The sequence below is a fragment of the Lissotriton vulgaris genome, chromosome 9, assembly GCF_964263255.1.
Source record: "Lissotriton vulgaris chromosome 9, aLisVul1.2, whole genome shotgun sequence".
NCBI lineage: Eukaryota > Metazoa > Chordata > Amphibia > Caudata > Salamandridae > Lissotriton > Lissotriton vulgaris.
In genome coordinates, this window is record NC_141697.1 from 1,139,595,777 (window position 1) to 1,139,613,606 (window position 17,830).

The window sequence follows — 17,830 nt, forward strand, 5'->3', positions numbered from 1 at the left end:
CACCATTGAGTTGGGTGACTATAAACATCTGTTATTCAGCGCCAAGATACCCCTTTTTGGGGGTGAAAACTGCGCTTTACAAACACACATGTTATGTTATTACATAAGAAAATACCAGAAAAATCAAGATTCGAGCTTTGACTGAAAGCCTAGAGCAGGAGTATGTTTGGAATATTCTGTAAAGCGAGCTCACCTGCATGAGGCCCTTGCAAAGTCCAAGATGTCCTGCCCAAATCATTCCAGTCCCTCTGATAAAATATCCAAGGATCTGGCCCCATCAGGGCCGGACTGGCTGTTGCGGGCACCAGGCACTGGGCATTGCCCTGGTGGGCCGCTAGGGTGTGGGCTGGTTTTGTTACCGGAGGCCAGCAATATCGGCCTCCTGTAAAAAAATCGTGCGAAAATGGCTGTTGCAAGCAGCTCGCCCGCACCCCTCCTCCACCACAGGGGGGCTGGCCGAGCAGTTTGCCGGGGCCGGTTTTGGTTCCCAGTCCGGCCCTGGGCCCCATGGCCTTAACAGTGAAAGGTACGCTCTTTCCACGGACCTCTGCAAAAAGCTTGTACATCTAATATATCACAAGTTGTAAATAACAGATCCATGAGACCAACACACTGAAACTCAACTCCAGGTCTGTGGTAAAAATCACTTGAGAGCCCACACATTAACTGAAGCAAATGGTCTGGATACCTTTGGAATTACTGAGACTTAAGGCCATATTTATGGCAAAGTAACGGCATGCAGCGCAGCGAGTCACCTTGCTTCGCTGTGGTGTGTTATAAAGAAAGGGCAGGAATGTGCCTTATTTAAAACAATAGGATGCTGTCCTGTCCTTGCACCAGCACTTGCCTAGTGCCAATGCAGGCACCCTTGCACCATGGTGCAAGGGTGCCTGCATTCCAGACAGTATTATTTCTGTGCAGGAAGGGATACCTTCCTGCACAAAAACAATCCTGAGAGGGAAATTCCTCTTTTTATGTGTGCTGCAGAATGCAGCACACTTAGAAAGGGGAAGTAACAACCAGAAATAAATATATTTCTGCTTGTTATGCCTCACCTGGGGAGGCGTATCTTTTTGGCACATTCACAGGCTTGGCAGTTCTGGTAAATCCAGGATTGCGTCAAAAAACATCGGAATTGCATGGAAACACCCATGCAACACTCATGGAATTCCTCCCTGGTGCAGAGTAAGGCAATGCAGCGATTTGTGCTGTGTTGCTTTTCTTGAAATGTATGAAGCCACTCTGGACTACACAAGGTGGCCTTGCGTGGTTTTATAAATCTCCTTTTTGTGTTGCATTGCTCTTGCGCCAGGTTGTGAGGTGCAAGAGTGACGCAAAGGAGCTCGTAAATATGACCCTTAGTTTCGGGATTCATGCTTTCCTGACAAAGTAGTTCCAGCGGACTAAAAGGTTACACAAAGATAAGCCTGCAGAAAGAGAACCCTTGGGACCTTTAGTTTCCCAAGCATTCCTAAGCTTCCTTTCTCTGATTTAGTAAACAAATTAGGAGTTATCACCTTCATTTAAGTCACATTATTACATTGATCTATGAAAATCTCTAAACCTTTTAGCATCTAACTGACTTAATTTCTATGTTAATACGACAATACAATATTTCCTGTTGGGGGAGGCTAATTTGTGGAGCGAATGTAGAGAGATGATCCTCGCATAAAGGAGTTATTAGATAATATAAAATTTTAGGAGGCATGCAATCTGTGTCATCTTAAGAATTTTGGGGAGTTCCAGGCAAGACTTATTTTGGGGGCTCCTGTAGGAAACAAATTTGAATTTTATTATCAATTTTTGCTAATATAAAACTGCATGATGCCAAACAACACTAAATTATATGTTATATTTTAACAGGATCACAAAAAACAATTCATATACTTCTTGCCCAAGAGCCCAAAAATTCTTTGAGGACACTGGGTAGAGAAATAAAAGTCTAATATAAAGAAAGTTCACTTTCCATGGGGCACCTTGGGAGTTGGGGACCCTGGGCAATTGCCCACTTTGCCAAAGCCTTAAAATGTCTCTGCATGCAATATCTAAAAAGACCTCACTCGTGTAAATGTAAATCTAATGTTCGCCCAACATCATTTCTTAAAGCTCCTTTTCCTGTCAGAATAAAAACGGATGCATGTTAGAATGCAGTTCCTTAGTTTCACAGTGACCTTGGAACATCAAATATTAGGGAGCTAAATAGCCAAAATCAGTCATCGCAGGAAGACCCAAAACATGCAAAAACAGCCTCCTAAAAACTTTAAGAAAAACCAATAAAGAGGCAAAACTCAGTATTATCACATTCTGTCAGCAATGCATCGAACCTCACCAAGGACTTCTTTCAGATTGTAAAGGAACTGACTGACTCAAAGGTTCTGGAAAAGATGAGCTTGTGTAGGCAAAGTTTTTTCATAGTTTATACAGGTTTTTTAGTGACAAACATCTTTGACATCCGAAAACCGGCAAAAAAGCAGGATTCAGTATTGGCATAATTTATACATGTAGGATCTCAAATAGAAATAGACTTACACATTTGCCATAGTTCAGTATTAAGAAATCAAACCATTAATAAGGTCATAACATTCAGGATCTCAATAATTGTCCCATATGACATATATGGATGGAAGGTAGCCAACATTCCAGCTAGCCTTTTTACTACCAACTTCAACAAATTATGGAAACTTTACCAGTGGCATCATATTTTAAAGATATGGTTATTGAAACTTTATTAGAAGATAGCTAAACCCTACATTATTGTTCAACTATCATCTATTTTTGTCAAATTTGACAAACACACGGAACAACTTGTGACCACATGCTTGACTTATAAAAGTCAAAAGACCATGGCTTTTTAACAGTGATTTCATGTCTCCAGTCTTTTAATCAGCAATGTATATTACTTCCATGGCATCTTCCATCCATATTTTAGACTCTCAGACTATCGCTACGAAACCCTTCAGATGACAGTGTGCCCTACTTGAAATAGAAAGAGACACACAATAATTGTGTATTTTCTACATAAAATAGAAACATAACCTGCTTCGGAGCATAGATGTTTGAAGGCAAGGGCAAAGTGGGCAATAGCCCAGGCCCCTACCTTCAAATGGTCTCCCTGAGTATGTTAACATTCTCTCTATTTGAACGCTCTCTGTTTTATTTCACTAATTCAAGCCTCTTTTCCTATTTACGTACCTCTATCTTTCACTCTGCCTCCCACCCAGTGTCATATAGAGATGTTTGGGGTCCTGGGTAAGACATATTTCAACTGTTTTCTGTGATCCTCTAAAAGTTTCACAAGTAATGTAGTATTGGTTGTTATCATGGGGGCTTGATTTAGCAAGAAATGGAAAATACAATTCAAATATTTCTGTACAGGACCTCCAATATATGTCTTGCCCTTTGCCCTCAAAATCCTTTAGATGATACTGTTCTTGAGGCTACCCTGACCACAATCTTTACCATGGATACTAAGCCACGACTTGTTAGCTGTTTTGGCACCTTTAGCCAACTGACACTCAACATTCTGCCATAACAACACAACTTAAACTCTTATTTTCCAATTTTTAGTATTAGTCCGAGAGACTAGTTGCATGGTACACAAACTCTAAAAGTAAAATATGTGCATACCTTGTAATATTAAAAACATGACCATGTATACGCCTTCGCTTTACTCACACGGACACATGACACTATTAAATAGCTTTTGTTGCATCACAGCATAGCAACCAAAGGAGTAAAATGTGGTGCTTGTGATTTGGTGTATATCCGCTTAGTCGTTTTCGAGAAATTTGCACTTAAAGAGGGTCTCAAGTTGTCATGAACGGGCTAACTCTTAGAAGAGGTTACAAATATCTGAACGGTAAGTACCATGATACGTCAGCGATATTGTAACTGTGGTACTCAATTAAAAAAATACTCATACCTGATTTGTCACAAGAGATTTTGCTTCCATCAGCCAATTTGGTACTGGGGTCCCCAAATGAGTGCCTGGTACCAGAGCTTTCTGGTTGGCTGGCTGTAACATCAAGTTACAATGCTCCAGCCACTATTACCAGTGGTCCTGAAAAAGAAAAAAGGGACATATAAGGGAGAAGGTTAAGCACACCCTAAGCCCAGGCCCATGTGGCTCAGCCCATGGGGATGCTCCCGTGTTTTAAATGAAAAAAATGCTGTTTTATTTGCAGGTACTGTGTGGTAACATCACAAGAACCTGAAAGGTCCCTGTGAAGTAGCCTGGTACACCATAGTACCAAAAAAGAATGCAAAAAAAGAAGTTGCCCAAAACTGCTGAAGGTGACCTGGCTGTGCACAGTGGGGGTTGGCAATCCCCTAGGGGTTAGGGGTGCAGAGCCTTAACTTGGAGTAGCATTCACAGACATCATGATTTACTGACCCTAACAGGTCACTATCTGTGTGATGGCAGCTATGTGTAGTGGGTTGGAATGCCAACTACTTTCTGTAACTGCTTCATGAAATATGTATGAATTTGATTTATATGTATGTGATCAAGGGGTTAAGGAACATGCAGTTTGGGGCAGCTGTAGGGTAGGGATGGCTGATAAACTCTGCTCTGCCGGCGGTGTTCGTGGAGTTTTACTGCTCCGCTTAGAGCACGGAGTTCGTCGAAAACTCCTCCAACCACAGCGTGGTGGAGTTTACTGGCAACCACCCCTAGAGATTATGGGCCAGATGTATCGAGCTAAATTGCATTCGCAAATGCTGAAATGTGTAGGTAAGTCTGTAGTAAAGTACACTGTGAGTGCCCAGTGCCTGTAAATCAAATGCTACTAATGGGCCTTCAGCACCAATTGTGCCACCCACTTGAGTAGCCCTGCAAACATGTCTCAGGCCTGCCATTGCAGTGGCTGTTAGGGCAGTTGTAAACTACCATGTAGACCTGGCAAGTCATGACATTTGAAAGGCCCAAACCTTTCCTCTTACTACATGTAAGGTACCCCTAAGGTAGGCCCAAGGTAGACCCATGGACAGGGTGCAGTGTATGTGAAAGATAGGACATGTACTGGTGTGTTTTACATGTCCTGATAGTGAAATACTGGCAATTTTCTTTTTCACTATTGCAGTCAGCATAGGGCAACTTGCGCCTGCATCTCACGAAATATTTCCCGGGAGGGCCAGGGATAAGAGTCACGTTGTGCCCGTTCTCGCCCGAGCACCATAGGTACACCATGAAGTTGCTGAAGCCTGGGCTGGTTGGGGCTTCGGCCGGCCTCTTCGGCTTGTTGAGCGTGGTGGCGTCGGCGCTCTGGATGACAGACACCAAGACTCGCTTATGGGAATTGTGGCAGAATACGGCCAGTGGTTGGAGAGGAGCGGGCGGTAGCTCGGCCATCATGGGTATGGATACTGTGGGCGTGTCGAGAAGCGTGTTTTCTTGTGGCGCTTGTGGGACACGAGGCCGGGTTGTGAACCTGGATCTGAAGGGGGCAGGCTGATGCCGGTGATCAAAGTAGGCAGGCCGAGATGGGTTATGTTGTGTATAGTGGAGCGGAAGGGGGCAGAAACAAGAGAGGTGGTCGCGTGCTAGTGACCACCGACGGGGGCGTGAGAAGTACTGGAGGCTGAGAAGGGCAGTTAATCTCCGGTAACACATGACTTACCCTTTAAAGGGATCATACACCAAGAATAGTACAAGCATGGCCACTTGGGAGTAAACATTTCCAAACAAGCGCGGTGAACGCGCTAATTAACAAGCAAAGCGCTGACAAAGAGTGAACAAGGACAAGATGTGAAAAAAACGCCAAAGCAAGTCAAGCACACATAATGAGAATGACAGGGATACAACGCAAGGGATGTATGCCATGCAGCGTGCGTGCTTGTTGCGCGTTCTAACTAGCTGGTCGCCGCTTTGGGAGCACTTCCCAAAGCCACTACTAAATGTCTCTCCGAGCAGCGCATGCGCGCTGAATCAGCGAGACCTAAAAAAACAATGATTCCCTATAGGAGTGATTACAAGAGCATTGATACCTGATTCATATACAATTGGGATTATGTATTCTATCCAACAAACCTAAGAATCATATATCTAAATTGTATGTACCGACAAGCATTCAAAAGAGAGACAAATACATACAGTACATTTTGTCAGTCAGTTCAGTTTATAACTTTATTCGAATGTTTAAAAAACATCATAAAAGTATACAATTTAAAACATTACATATACATAGTACTCAGAATACAGAAACAGAGATAACCTTGTCACATGTTGTGGGGATTGCTGCACATAAAATTACGGGAAAACCATGCTAAGTCTAGCTCTGATAGATTTCAGAATAAAAGTGGCAGTATAAAAACATATATCTGGGCTTGAAAGTGAAAAGAGAAGCCTCAAAGCGCTATCAGTAGTATACATGGAATATTTAAGGAACATAGGCTTGAGGAAACAGATGCGTTGCGCTTTATACAAAGGACAGAGTAATAAAAAGTGCATTGTGCTTTGTTTAGAAGAGCCGTCACATGGACATGGGGTAACTGGGTGGGATTTCATAATCGGGAAAGCAACCAAGTTATGTACTATACCTAGTCTTAGCCTTGAAAGAACAAACTGGTGGGACTGTCTGTGGATAACATTAAGGTACATAGGAATACCCCGGCTATCATCATTCAAGGACAGGTGGAAAATATGTGTGGAATATTCTCTAGTAGCATAACTTCGCACATCCGATTTCGCCCTAAGATAGACATTTTTTAGTTCCTGTTTGTCTAGAGTGTTCAGACTGGTAGGGTCATTACCTAGGTCCATGTCAAACAGGTCTTTAACAGTCGAAACTACATATTTTAACCATGGAATACTTAAAACTTTATCCAGGAGTAAACAGTCTTTGATGATATCTTTGGTGAATGCTGTTTCCGTCTTGGTAAAAATGGATTTCCATACCAACAGTGGCCTTAATCCGGTGAGGTCGGACAGGTAATCCAGATCTAGTTCCGAATGAGTTAGAACAGTAGATGCCGAGGTGGGGAGACAAAGCAGCCGTTTAATGAACTTGTTTTCTTCAATTTGCAGGGCCTTGGCATTGCAATGTCCCCATACCCCCGAGCCATACAATGCTATCGAAGTACATCTGTGCTTGTATATAGTCAGCATATCAACAATACGGCGGCTTCCTACTTTGGAGGCAAAGCGGAAGACGCCTAAGGATGCTTTCCCCATTCTGGCTTTGACATTTGTTTCCTCAGGGGCCCATGATCCTCTGCCGTTAAATGTAACTCCCAAATAGCAAAAATTAGTGACAGTTGCAATATGGTTTTCCTTAAAAGAAAAAGGTTTAAAAAGTTTCAGCTTTTTCCCACACACCATGACAAACGTTTTAGAGTTATTAATTTTGAGTTTCCTTTTCAATATAAAATCATAGAACTTATCCATCAATTTTTGTAGGCCTATAGGGGTCCTGGAGAGAAGAACTGTATCGTCGGCATAAAGTAATACCGGTATAGGGGTGCCTCCTACTTGGGGGGCATCAGCATGGATTTGCTTTAATTCTTGTTCCACCGAGTTAATGAAGAGTGAAAAAAGCAACGGGGCTAATACACAGCCCTGTCGAATGCCAGATCTTACTCTAATCTTCCGTGTACACTCACCCTCAGGACCATAACGAATTTGGGCGGATAGGTTAGAATAAAGTGTGGCTAAGAAATAGATGATATCGGGGGGGGGCTCCCATACCCAGCAGGGTTGTCCATAACAAGGCATGGTCGACCAGATCAAATGCGCTTGAAAGATCTGCAAAGCACAAAAATAGTGATCCCGGCTTGGCCTTGGTATACTTCCCTATTAAAAGGTTCAAGTTAATACATTGTTCGATCGTACCAAGGCCCTTTCTAAAGCCATATTGGGATGGGGCAAGAATGTTATTATCTAAGGCCCAATCTTCCAAGCGTGCTAACAGGACCCTACTCAAGATTTTTAGTGAGGAATCCAAAAGGGAGATAGGGCGGTAGTTCTTAGCCTCTCCTCTATCCCCCTTTTTATAGATTGGGATAATAATGGATTCACCCCACGTAGAAGGGGTCCTGTTATCCATAGCAGCATTAAAGGCTATGGTCAATAATGGGCTCCAGAGGGCTGGATCATATTTGTATAGGTCGATTGGTACCCCGTCTGGGCCAGGGGCTTTTCCCCCTTTGCTATTCCTTATTGCCAAATCCACCTCATGGGTCGTTATTCTCGGGGATTCAACTGGGGTAGTGCAGATGATGTTGACATTGGCTAAGGACTCTCCAGTTGGATCGAAGATCCCTGAGAAGTGGGCCACCCATCCATCTTCATTAACTTGGGCAGTGAGAACAGGGAATTCCTCTTTTTGCAGGAATGGGCTATTGATGGTACTCCAAAATAGTTTACTGTCCCGGAGGGCTGCAGCTTTACTCAGATCTTCCCAGGCTATTTCTCTAAGTTCTTGTTTCCTGATTTTGAGCTCATTTTTGTAATTGGCCCTCAGGGATTTAACCGCAACCCTGTCTTTCGGGGTAGTTGAGAGGGCAAGTTTGAGGGATTTTAGTGCCCTTGTACATGCTTGGTTGAACCAACCCTGTGTGGCCTGTCCGGTTTTAGCCTTCTTTGAGGTGAGTGTTTGCTTAATTAGGATACCTAGATTCTCAAAGTTATTTATAGATTGTTCTGGGGGGGCTTCCGTATCAAGGCAACTAAGTATCATATTTAGGCCAGCTTTCACCACCCTGCGATGTAAATTCTCTGCTTTTTCCCCACTCCACTTTATGCGAGTCCCGTTAGGTCTACATGGGGTAATGTCATCGACAACCCTACCAGAGAATACATCCCTATGGAGCTCACAATATAAGACCATGGTAAGTGCATTGTGGTCACTCAGGTCGTGATCTAAGATCTGGGGAACCGAACAATGGGGAGCTACCCGGTTGGAAATGATCAGAAAATCAATAATGGAGGTGGTGTTTCTCCCCGTGAAGGTAGGCGCCAGATTACCCTCATTATCAGGGGCATGTTGGTGGATTGATATATCAATTTTTAACATCAGATTGTTAAGGGAAGTGCCATATGGAGAGTGTAAAAAGTGGAGTAAATTTTCCCCATTTTCCCCATCATAACCACAGGTAGTTGAGTATGAGAGAGGGCAAGTTCTAATATTAAAATCTCCTCCCCAAACAATATCATAAGATACAGTTGTTTTGCAAAGAATGGAATCCAGAGCCGATTCAAGTTCGTCTACTACAGTGGTGCTGGAGGGGTCAAAGGTGTTATTATAGTGGTTAATCAACAATAGATTTCGGTCCCTGCCTACCGATATTTCCAAAATTTGCGAATGGGACCCCACTATATGGCTTTTCCTTACACGTAAAGGTAGGTGTACAGAAAGTAAAATCAACAATCCCCCTTTGGCCCTCCCCATTGCAGATTCCACCGCATTACAGTTATAAGAAACAAAACCATCAAAGGCAATATCTTCCACTGACCACGTTTCCTGCAGACATAAGATATCATAAACCACAATGTGTTCCCTCCAACCCAGTGCTGAAACCTTTTGCCGCCACCCAGCAATGTTCCAGCTCATCAATGAATAACCCTTAACCCTTTGGTCCATAACTGTATTAATGTGGATAGTTGAGACAGAGGGTGTAGTACGGGTCGTATCTAGCGGGATCAAGTCCGGTACAGTGGGGGTAGCTGGGGCAGGGATGATGGGAGTGGTTTCAGAACATTGTATGGTAGGGGTTGTAACAGGTGAAATCTGGGCCAGATTAGTGGGGATAGCTTCGGTAGGGGTGGATAAATGGACCATGGATGGGACATCAGGTTTAGCCTGAATGTTGGTCGGCTTCAGAGAGCGAGAGACGGGGTGTAGTCAGTCTACTCCCTCTAGGCCATCTAAGCAACCATAGCGGTTATGATCCATAAAGGGGTGGAATTGGGGTGCGTATTGGGGTTGTCTTGGTGGTCTAGCATCATATGCTCGTTGTCTGCCCCTCCGTTCCACAACGGACCAATCCCCTCTTCTTTGTTGGTAGCGAATGTTGGTTGGTGGAAAAAAATAGGAAACGGGAAGGGTCTGGATCGTTGAGTCAAAAGATCTGTTGAAACCTGCACATATATGGGATACTGTGCGAGGGTCTCTAAAACTAACGGTTAGGCAGTCCCCATTGATGTTTTTAGGGGTCTTGCCTATCCAGGGAACCCTCCTTACCATAATAATTTCATTGTGCAGGTGGCCCGGGAGCGGTCTATTCCAGTTGAGCCATTTTATTACTTTGTTCTTCAAGGAGCTAAAGGTTTCTGATTCCCCTGTTTCTAGTGGTGGTACTCCGGCTAAGATGACAGTAAACCGGTTAGCCTCCGGTGGTAAATCGGGCCGTCTAGGTCTAGGGGTATTGAGTGCCTCACTTGGTGCTCCCTGGGTCCCCCCGGCCGTATGGTCTGATGGGTTAATTTGGCTCGGTTGTTGACTCGCCACATTGTCAGTTGTTAAATTATTGGGCTGAGATTGGATAAGGGGTGGTATACAGGTATTAGGTGGGGGGATATTAGGTTGATTCAAAACCGGATTGGGGGGAGCGGGGATCGCAGGGGTTATGGTAGTCGTGGGGATGTGTTGGTTCTGAAGGTTACCAAGGGTGGCTAAAATGGAGGCAGATGTTTTCTCTACATTTGATATTCTGGAGCAAAGCCTATCCAGTTTAGCCTCTAAAGGGGATATGATTGATTTAAGTAGTGCCACGGCCCATTCCATGGATATTTCTCTATTCGGAAGTTGAGCATCACGGGGGGTAAATGTGGTCTGGGGTGGTGGTTCCTCCCGTACCTTAGCAGTTTTTGCAGCCCTTCCCGATTTAACTTCTTTTTTGTTGTACACTCTTTTCCGTTTCCTCACTGCACCCTCTCTTTCCCCACGGCTCTTAGACTCGGTAATACTCACATCAGGGTGGGATAAAATGGAGGCATTTTCGCTTACGGGTACACAGGTAGGGTCAGCAACGATGTCAGTTGATATAACCGGGGTAGCTAGGTGGCTAGGGTCTTCTGTGGGCGGGGATATTGTATCCTCAATAGCAGACTGATCGCTATCTCTAATGGGCGTTTTGGCGTTAGCAAGGGGTCCTATAGATGATCGTTTAAGAGAAATGAGTTCAGTAGATAAACGCTTTTCCAATATGACTATCTCCTTGTCTATAATGTTATTAGCCCTTATGAGGAATTTCTCCATACCTCCGGCGGTTGACAGGCTGCCAGTTAAGGAGGATTTAATCCTATTGTCTCTGCCGGCCATGGTCCTTAGGGACGGAGACGCACACAGGTTAGAGGGGTGGCCCGGTCCGGTCACTCCGGGTCACGAACGGCCACAAACGGTCCCGCCCTTGTCCCGGGCTTCTCCCGGCGCCCTCCCGCGCGCTCCCGCGCAGCGGGTATGTCCGCTCCTCTTTATAGATGGCCTTGGGTTACCAAGGGGGCGGGGCCGGCAGGGAGAGGAGCCCAGCTGGAAACGGGCGCGCGGGGACTCCTGGTCCGTGGAGTCCACCCGCTGTTTCCTCGCAGCCCTGCCGGTCACCAGCTGATTCCCCTTACAAGCAAGCAACAGCCGCTGACACCGCGAAGCGGGACCCGCGCAGCGGGTCCGGCGAGCAGCAGCGGTTCAGCAGGCTGATTCAGACGAGGTCCGTGGTGAGTGGCGAGGTGTAGCTCCAAACAGTGAATCCGCCGAGGGAAGGGCAGAGAGCCTCTATATGCTGGAATGGATGGAGGCGGGGCCGGCAGGGAGAGGAGCCCAGCTGGAAACGGGCGCGCGGGGACTCCTGGTCCGTGGAGTCCACCCGCTGTTTCCTCGCAGCCCTGCCGGTCACCAGCTGATTCCCCTTACAAGCAAGCAACAGCCGCTGACACCGCGAAGCGGGACCCGCGCAGCGGGTCCGGCGAGCAGCAGCGGTTCAGCAGGCTGATTCAGACGAGGTCCGTGGTGAGTGGCGAGGTGTAGCTCCAAACAGTGAATCCGCCGAGGGAAGGGCAGAGAGCCTCTATATGCTGGAATGGATGGAGGCGGGGCCGGCAGGGAGAGGAGCCCAGCTGGAAACGGGCGCGCGGGGACTCCTGGTCCGTGGAGTCCACCCGCTGTTTCCTCGCAGCCCTGCCGGTCACCAGCTGATTCCCCTTACAAGCAAGCAACAGCCGCTGACACCGCGAAGCGGGACCCGCGCAGCGGGTCCAGCGAGCAGCAGCGGTTCAGCAGGCTGATTCAGACGAGGTCCGTGGTGAGTGGCGAGGTGTAGCTCCAAACAGTGAATCCGCCGAGGGAAGGGCAGAGAGCCTCTATATGCTGGAATGGATGGATGGAGGCGGGGCCGGCAGGGAGAGGAGCCCAGCTGGAAACGGGCGCGCGGGGACTCCTGGTCCGTGGAGTCCACCCGCTGTTTCCTCGCAGCCCTGCCGGTCACCAGCTGATTCCCCTTACAAGCAAGCAACAGCCGCTGACACCGCGAAGCGGGACCCGCGCAGCGGGTCCGGCGAGCAGCAGCGGTTCAGCAGGCTGATTCAGACGAGGTCCGTGGTGAGTGGCGAGGTGTAGCTCCAAACAGTGAATCATTTTGTCATTTAGAAACACATCCAGTCTATACAGTTCAATTGCTAATCCTAGATACAATCTATTATTCTTATCTGTAGGATAAGCTATTTCCACGGATTGTGTTGGGTGAAGCATCGACGCGTTTCGATGGTTCTATTGATATCCCATCTTTATCAAGACCAATATAAGTCTCTCTTTATTGGCACTGTTTGGTTGCCATTGGTCTCAATCCTTATTTGATTTTACTGATACATCAATTCACTCGACTTGCCGGGCATATTGTTGACCCTTGATCCAGAGAGTCTGGTAAGGTCAATGGTGGAGTCCTTATGATTAATTTCTGTACGAGTTGTTTTTCTCATTTTTTTTTTTTTTTTTTTTAAATATCTTTATTCAAAAGTTTTTCCCCCCCCCCCACTTTTTTCTTTTACATCCGGTGTATTTACAACGTTACACAGTCTTTTACAACAAATACAGATTTGTATTAATAAATAAAAAAAGAAAGAAAAAATGCAGATTTAAAACACAAAAACACTGAGCATAAGTATAATACATCCTACATCCTACATCCTATCTATTAATCTTATAGATCTAACAAATTTCTCAATTACTACCACAGATAATTTTCCTACTTTTCCATTGCTCAATGGGAAACCATATCTTACCCCCCAGAGCTTTTGCCTTCCTTCCTTTTCTGTCATATATGGCCCTCTCTAAGTTGTATGTAGATAGTAGTCTTGCTACCCAAGTCTGGAATGACGGTGGTGATTTCTCCTTCCACGCTTTTGCGACAACTATCCTATATACTGCTGTAACCATGAATAGGAATTCTGGATAAGTTGTATTTTCCTCTAAGCTTACCCCCAGAGTTATCAGCTCCTCAGTTAATTTAGTTTTTATTCCCAGTGATTTCTCCAGAAACTTTTCTATTGCCAATTTTAAAGTGTATAATTGCGGACAATTTGCAAACATATGTGTTATATTAGCCTGTGTTGAATTACACCTTGGACACGTTATTCCAGTAGAGCCTCCCCAGCTGGCTATTCTGGCCGGTGTGAAATATAGTGAGTAAACTGTTTTATAGTGCTGGGTTTGGAGTGTAGCTGAGCATAAAATAGTTCGACCAAAATCTAAGGAAATTTGTAGGTCTTCCGGTCGTGCCTTTACCTGTTCTCTCCATTTATTACTATATTTCTCTCTGTCATCTATTTTGTAAACTTGTAGCTCTGCATACAACTGTCTTATTGAGCATAAGAGGCTACTTCCCAGGTAATCCATTATCCTACAGCTCTCCATCCCTCCTGCACCCCCTGTTTTTGTATGGAAGTAGCTCCTCACTTGTAGATATTTGAAGAAGCTGTTCCCAGCTATATTATACCTATGCTGTATGTTTTGGAACGTTAAGATTGCTCCCCCTGCGTCCATTAGGTCCCCCAATTTCTTGATCCCTTTCTCATCCCATTCCTTCATAACTGTGTCGCAGAAAATTTCCATGGGGAGATCATTATTCATATAGAGCCTTAAGTACCTATTATACCTTCCTAGTCCCAGTTTTTCTTTATTGCTTTCCAAACTTTATAAATCGCACTCAGGGTCTTAAATCTTGTATGTTTAAAATATGCGAAGTCCACAGTTGTTACTAAAGCGTTTTCTGCCGCTTTACCTAAGAGGGCTTCATATACATTCGCCGGGCACTTTCTCCCCTCCTCCTCCTGAGCACTTCCGCCTAATAATCCTTTCGAGTATTGTAGAGCTGTTGCCCAGTAATAGAATCTAAAATCAGGTGCTCCCCAGCCTCCCCTCTCTCGTGGAAGAGTTAAAAACCGGTACGCCCTACGTGTCTTCCCCTGTGCCCAAATTAATTTATTTACTACTGATTCTATTTTGTTAAACCATATACCTTCAATAAAGAGTGGAATTGCCCTAAACAAATATAAAAATTTTGGAAAAGTAACCATTTTAATAAAGTTGATTCTGCCCATAAGAGTCAAGTGTAAGTTATTGACCCTCTCCAGGTTACTTTTGACCTTGGCTAGCAATGGTTCCAGATTTATCTCTACTAATTTTTCTAAATCTGCCGTTACCTTAACACCCAAATATTTTGTGTCTGAGACAACTCTTGCATCTACAAATGTAGTGTGTCTATTCTGAACTACCTGTGTTTTCCCTCTATTTATTAAATATCCAGACACCTCTCCAAATTTTCTTGCCTCCTGTTCTATTTCAACCAGTGACTCCTCTGGTGTCGGTGTTATAACAGCCACATCATCCGCATAGGCAAATAGTTTATACTCTTTTCCGTGTAATAAGACTGGATTAATCCCCCTATTTTTTGTGAGCCTTCTCAGGTAGGGATCTAGATATATTGCGAATAGTAGAGGTGAAGCTGGGCATCCCTGCCTAGTCCCCCGTCTGATCTGTACTGTGTTGGAATATGATCTGTTAATACGTATCCTAGCGCTAGGATGTTTATATAGTGCCTGGACTGCAGTTATATAACCTTGCCCTATACCAGCCCACTCCATAGCCTTCCATAGGTACACCCATGAGACCCTGTTGAAAGCCTTCTCGGCATCCAAAAAGGTAGCCGCGACAGGATCACCTAAGGCCGCTGCAGCATCCAATATAGTAATCAGCTGTCTAGTATGTTCAGTAGTTCCTTTACCTGGTATAAATCCATGTTGTGTAGGGGAGACCACCCTCTCTATCACCTTACTCAGTCTATTGGCCAGTGCCTTAGAGAATATCTTTGCATCAGCATTAAGCAATGTAATGGGTCTATAAGAACCCGGCTCAGTGGGGGGTTTATCTTTTTTCAGGATCACAATTATATCAGCGCCCGTCCAAGATTGAGGAACTATTCTGCCTCCCTGTGCCAAACAGCAGATTGACCAAATATCTTTAGCTAGTACCTCCCAAAAAGTTTTGTAGAATTCTACTGGGATCTGGTCTTGTCCCGTTGCTTTGCCAGATGGTAAGCTGAATATTGCATCCCTTATCTCCTGTACCGTTAGCTGCATATCTAGTTTATCCCTTTCTTCTATGCTCAACCCCTCTTGTAGGCCTTGCCTTGAGTATTCCAGACTTTTCGTCTCTATCTCTTCATCATTTTTATCTTGCTCATATAGCCTCTCATAAAATCTTCTGAACACCTCCTGCACCTCTTCCACTTTATTAACGATTATCCCATTGCAGTCCTTTATTTCTTTAATCTCGCCTGCAGCTAGCGTTTGCCTAGTTCGAATTGCAAGCAAATGTCCCACCCTCTCGTTACATTCATAGCATTTTTCTTTATTTGCTAAGTATCTTCTTGCTGTTTTTTGTGCCAAGGTGGTCCCTGTTTCCGACTTCTGCACCTCTATAGCCACTAAAATCTGTTCGATAGGATCTTGTCTTTCTATTGCGTCCAATAGCATTTTTTCCAGCGCAATAAGGTTTCTAATCTCCTCTTCCACCTTTTCCTTTTTACTTCTTCCCAGGGTATAGCTTAGTGTCTCCCCCCTTACTCCTGCTTTAAAACTGTCCCACACCATATCTGCTGAGGCTGAGTATCTATTTATGTCCCAAAATTGGGTCTTCCATTCTTGCATCCTTATAATATATTCCTCCTCCTTCAGCAAACCTCTCTCAAACGTCCATGTCGAATTTATTTTTTCTGCTTTTTGTGTCATTGCTAGACTTAACACCAGCGGATTGTGGTCCGACATTATTCTTGGGAGACATTCTATTTTGGCCCTGCTGACTAATGAACTAGAAATAAAGAAATAGTCCAGTCGGGCTACTGTTTGATGTGGCGCTGAATAAAAAGTGCTGCCTACGCCTAGGGGATTAAATTCCAACCATATATCCACCAACGCATTATGCCTAGCAAGGTTTTGTACTGCTTTATGCACCTTTTTTTTCCTTCCTTGATATATGCCTCCACTTGCATCTAGTACTCCATTCAATCCATTGATATTAAAATCCCCACAACAGATCACAGGCTCTGGCCACAAGGCTAACTCACTATCAATAAAATATAGTAATTCCGGTTCATCTTCGTTTGGACCATATAGTGAGACCAAAGTGCATCTTCCTGCAGCTGTTTCTATGTCTAGCATCACCCATCTCCCTTCAGAATCCTCTTTTTTCTTTTTAATTTTAACAACGCCTTTTCTGGCCAGAACTGCCACCCCCTTACTTCTTCCCTCTTGACCTGTGCTAGCAAGAACCTCAAATCCCATCTGGCCAAGCAAGAATTTATCTTCAACTGCTACGTGTGTTTCCTGTAGACAAGTTATATCGATTTTCCAGAATCGAGGCAGTGAAGAGAGCTTCTGCCTTTTCTCCATGTTATTTAGCCCACAGATATTGATCGTCATTATCCTAACTGCCATAATTCTAGTTTAGCATTTGCCGGCCCCACACCTACTTTTTTATCTTTTTCTGCGCAATCTTTATCTGCTTCACTACAAACTTTACAAATCTGTATTATTTTACACCACCACCTTTCACCCGTGACTTCTTCCCTTCCTTCTCCCCCCCCCTTTAAGCCCCCCCACCCCGATTGCTCCCCCCCTGTGACAGGCAAATAGGTCATCCCTGACCTATGCGTGTCCGCTTAGCGCTGTAGAGTCGCTCCCCCTCTCCTCCCCTCTTATCATCAACTACTTTAGCCTGTCAGGCTTAGTAAGTTATCCTTGATTATTTCCTTCGAGCTCCCCCTTGCTCTTTTAGTTCTGTCAGAAATTCCCCCGCTTTTATTTCAGAAAAAAACATTCTAGTGCGACCTGCTACAATGACCTTCAGTTTTGCTGGAAACATTAGAAATGCCTCTGCTCCTTGGGACTGAAACGCATTAATCAACTGTCTTAGTCTCCAGCGCCTCTCCACTGTTATGTGACAAAAGTCAGGTCTCGCAAAAAAGGTTACCCCTTCCACCGTCTTTTTGGCATCAGGTCTGGCTCTCTCCATTAGTTCTTGCCTTGCCAGGAAGTTTCCGAAAAAAACTAACATAGCCCTGGGTAGCGTTCCTGAGCCTTCCTTGTGAGTTTTTCTTACAAAAAGTGGATATCTATGGGCTCTCTGCACTTCTTGTTCCCAGTTCCATGGTACCTCTGGGAATGCTCCCTTTAGCAACTTGACGACAAAGCCTCTGGGGTCTTGGCCTTCAATCCCTTCCTCTATTCCAAGGAGTCTGGCATTATTGCGCCTCTGGCGATTCTCCAAATCCTCCACCTTCCACTGTAAATCTTCCATGGTCTTAGACTGTCCCTCTCTAGATGACTGCCACTCAGTTACTTCGT